Here is a 4,869-nt window from a genome sequence, read left to right on the forward strand (position 1 = left end):
TCAGGATGGAGCTGGCTGCAGAGCCTGCTCACAGTTCTCCCTAGGCGGCCATCCCAGGGGCGTCAGAGACCTCGTCTGCTGCACCCAGTACCTCACGCCCGTTCCTGGAGCATCGCGAGCTGGTAAGCAGCGTGCAGGAACCTCCGCTGAGGTCGGTGCGAGCGGCGTGGTCTGCTCACAGAGTCCCCGAGGCAGCGGTGTCTGCTCGCAGTGCCTCCGAAGCGGTGGTGTCCGCTCTCAGTTCCCTCGAGGCGGCGGTGGCCGCTCGCAATTTCCATGGGGCAGCGGTGTCCGCTCACAAAGCTCCGGAAGCGGCGGTGGCCGCTCTCAGTTCCCCCGAAGCGGCGGTGCCCGCTCGCAGTTTCCACGGGGCAGCGGTGTCCGCTCACTGTTCCCCCCAGGCGGCGGTGTCCGCTCTCAGTTCCCCCGAGGCGGCGGAGCCCGCTCACGATGTTCTTGAAGCGGCGGCGCCCGCTCACGATCCTCCCGAGGCGGCAGTGCCCGCTCACGAGGCTCCAGAGGCGGCGGTGTCCGCTCACTGTTCCCCCCAGGCGGCGGGGCCTGCTCATGATGTTTTCGAAGCGGCAGTGCCCGCTCACGATACTCCCGAGGCGGCGGTGGCCGCTCTCAGTTCCCCCCAGGCGGCGGTGTCCGCTCTCAGTTCCCCCGAGGCGGCGGTGCCCGCTCGCAGTTTCCACGGGGCAGCGGGGTCCGCTCACAAGACTCCGGAAGCGGCGGTGGCCGCTCTCAGTTCCCCCGAGGCGGCGGTGCCCGCTCGCAGTTTCCACGGGGCAGCGGGGTCCGCTCACAAGACTCCGGAAGCGGCGGTGGCCGCTCTCAGTTCCCCCGAGGCGGCGGTGCCCGCTCGCAGTTTCCACGGGGCAGCGGGGTCCGCTCACAAGACTCCGGAAGCGGCGGTGGCCGCTCTCAGTTCCCCCGAGGCTGTGGAACTCGCCTCCGTTCTTTTCAAGGCGGCAGCTCCACACACACCGCTGTGGTGGCCGCTGGTTCTGCCCTGGGTGCCCATTCCACCGGCTCTGCCCCAGTCCCCAGGTCCCCCGCTACCACACGCACCTGGGGCCCCCATCCCTCCCACTACTCCCTCCCCGCTTTGCCGTTCCCCTGGGTGGGCGCTCTGGAACGTCTGGAAGCCGTTCCTTAGAGGAGGGGTCCTGTCAGGGTCTGGCGTCTGGTGTTCTCCCTCTCACCACCAGAGGTCGCCACTTCCCATCCTCCCGGACTCCGTTACCTTGACTCCACACACCTGTGCACACACTCACTCACACACAGCTGTTGCCCATCCTGAGGGCTATTTATACGCCTTCCCCACGCCTCTCTGGGCGGATTATTAATTGTTAGTAGTTGTTGTACTGGTTGTGATGAGTGTTGTTCATGGACTGATGCAAGCCAGAAGTGGCCGTATTGCGTCAGAGTCCGTTTCTGTTTCAAGCCTGTGTCAGAGTCTTAGCTCTGTTTGTTTTCTGTTTTCCACGGCAGGCTCTCTCTGCCTGCAGTCGAATAAAACCTGCACTTGGATCCAGACCCCTGTTTACACGGTGTGTTTCTGTACCGCGCCGTGACAGTTATACTGACTTTGAGAGGGCAAGAGTCTTATAACATGAATTAACATTGTGAATAACATGAAATGTAATTACTCAGGCACAGTCAAGACAGCGCAGTGAAGACAATAGGTTATTGTCGTAACCCCGGTTCTCTGAAACATCGAGTGGAGAGATCCACCTATGGGAAGGGCATCCGTACCTGACCTCTGCAGAAGCATCCAATTGCACCAAGTCTGGCTAGACAGACAGAAGCGCGCAGCACCAGGTAGACCTTAATGGTGGAAAAAGACCTGCCTTCATCCATAAGGTCTTGCAAAAAACACAAAATATCAGGAACTGAGCACTGATATGATGTGAGACGACGCTTCTGTCTGTCTAGCCAGACTTGGTGCAATTGGATGCTTCTGCAGAGGTCAGGTACGGATGCCCTTCCCATAGGTGGATCTTGAACACGAGATGATGAAAGAGAACAGCATGTTCCTTATACTGACAAATGCATATGGTCATTTCAGGGTTCCAGACCAAAAATATTTTGAAAAAAGTTAGCTGATAAATTACAGAATCACTTGGTTTCATACCTTCTTTAACTTTTAACACTGCTGTGTGATGTGTTGTAGGGATGTTTGTAGTATATAGACGTGATGTAAATGAGCCTATCAGGATATGTTTCTAGCTGTGCTTATTATACATTTGTTCCAGTTTAAATGTATTTGTAACATATCGCTGTTTTATCTTATTTCCAAAAATAAGAAAGAAAGAAAGAAAGAAAGAAACAAATTGTGGATTGTTGATATGTATCTTTAATTACACTACAAGAAGTAAATCTAAATCTTGAAATCCAAAGTATTCATTCCAGTAACGGTGGTTTGTTTTGAATCGAACATGTCCAGTTGTTCTGTGAATCTTTTTACTGACTCATTTCATTAAATGGAACTGGCTCATGACAGACAATTGTTTGATAACTGGACAACACCTGTTGTGTTTGTTGCTTGAAAGAAACAATGCACTACACACAAAGTTTTAAATTAAATTAGGATTTTTAATTAATGTCAAATTTTTTGGTAACACTTTACAATAAGGTTCCATTTGTTAACATCACTTAACTACATTAGTTAACATAAACTATCAATGAAAATACTTCTAAAGCATTTATTAATCTTTGTTAATGTTGATTCCAACATTTACTAATACATTATTTAAACCAAAAGTTATATCTACTCATGTTATTTTTAATGGACCTGAGCTAACATGGACTAACGATGAACAGTTGTATTTTTATTAAGTAATGTTAACAAAGATTAATAAATGCTTTAACAATGTATTGCTCATTGTTAGTAAATGACAGTTAATGAATTAAATATAGTTAACAAATGGAACCTTATTGTAAAGTGTTACCAGTTTTTTTTTTGTTTGTTTTTTTTAGTTGTTGTGGAGCCCTGCTTTTATTAGCTGAGGTGATCATAAAACACATGTTCTCGTAGTACAACCAGCTAAATATCATTTGAAAACCTCACAAAAACAGTTAATATATAAAAAAAAGCAAATAAGTAGGGCTCCCAGTGATTATTTTGTGTCTGAATACCACAATAATTCAGGAGACGTTGAAGCACGCAGTATAAGTGGTCATGGGTTAAGTGTTTGTGAAACCAAACAAAACTAGCGCTTGTGATTTGAGTTTCCCTGCACAGTGATTGCATTATGTTGAGGAGCTTGGTGCAGCAGGGGTGAAGAGACACGCTACGCTATTTTAAGAGGTGGATGGGTGATGAGTGCTAGAGAGCGTGTGCACAATTCATTTCTGCGCTTGACTGTCCTTCACAGGGAAAACAAAGTGTAGCAGATGTGCGATTACTCTCGTATTTGACAGGTGCATGACAAAAACACATCTTCCATGCCAGTGAAAGTTTATTTGTTTGTTTGATTGATTGTTTATTTGTGTCTTTGTGTGATGACCTTCATTTACATAGTGGTTTTGCTTTTAAGTTGGTAGCTTAAGTTGGAAGCAGAACATGTATATTTTATTTTCTTGTTTTCTGTAACCTGCATATGTCCTGAATAGTAATGAGCTGCAGCTGCACTGAAAACAAAGAGTGGATTCTTGGGTCTGAGTACTCTGACATTCAGCATTTCTCTGTGGCAACACGTTTTGAGCACATCTCTACTGTATGATGTAATTACGCTATTGCTTCTGAACTAAGCAATTATGATTATTGAACTATACTTTAAGTGCACTTTATGTATATAAAACTAATCATTTCCATAGACACAGTAAAGCTAGTAAGCTAGTATTCGGTTTAGTATAGTATAGTACATATATAGTAGTCATAAATGGCACCTATATTGTGTTGCCATGTAACCGTAATGATCGGCACATCTTTCTTGTTTGATACATGACAAGATGCTCTCCTTTTTCCATCTTAATGGAAATCTAAATCTGTTGTTAATTTGTGATTATTTGCTGCCATGGTTAGTTTTGTGTGTTCCATGTAATTTTCCCTGAAATATATATATAGACGTTAATGTAAATGTTAATGTACTCTGTTGTTAATTATAACCTTTAATGTTATAGTACTGTGCAAGTAATATGGTGTAGGGTATCAGACCGAATCAGACAATTTAAGATTCGAGCAAGGACACAGTTGAAACACGAGGAGCCGAATTCCACAGAAAGGCAGAAGACAACAGGATGTTCATAAATCAGATCCTAGCACTAGCCAGTCTGAAGCAAGCCTAACCAACTCTTTCACAGAACAGCTTTCAACATTAACACAAAAGGAACACACTGATCATAACAACTCAGGAAGGAGATTGTCAATTTTAGGGCAAGTAATCAAGATTAAATGGTCAAAGAGATGACAGCATGACCATCACGTGATTGTAACCACAATCACAAGCTCTTTGGATTGACTTCCCCCACCTCGACGACAGAGAACAGACTTTCAGAGATTCCTTACAGACGTCTTAATCTCTGGTCTTCATACAGTCACATACATTCACAGAATGGCACAGAAACTGCCTTTCCATGCACTCAGGTCTTAATCATTTATTGTGAATGTATTTTGAATAACTATGGAATAGCTTAAGAATTCCTATTCATGTTTAGTATGTGTGTGTTTGAATCTTCTTGCTTCGAGTCGCTGTGGACTTTTCCTATCTTCAGAAGAACCAGAAGTAAACTTGCAGCTCAGTCCTAACGAAGTCATCAAAAACCTCCATTGTCTACCGCATCAGGACTCTTGTTCAGCAATCAAAGCCAATGCAAGTAACCGTTTACAATTATTTAGATGCGTGTTTAAGTTTCAGCCCC

This window comes from Sinocyclocheilus rhinocerous, unplaced genomic scaffold (assembly GCF_001515625.1).
Source record: "Sinocyclocheilus rhinocerous isolate Xijiao unplaced genomic scaffold, SAMN03320098_v1.1 scaffold1085, whole genome shotgun sequence".
Classification (NCBI taxonomy): domain Eukaryota; kingdom Metazoa; phylum Chordata; class Actinopteri; order Cypriniformes; family Cyprinidae; genus Sinocyclocheilus; species Sinocyclocheilus rhinocerous.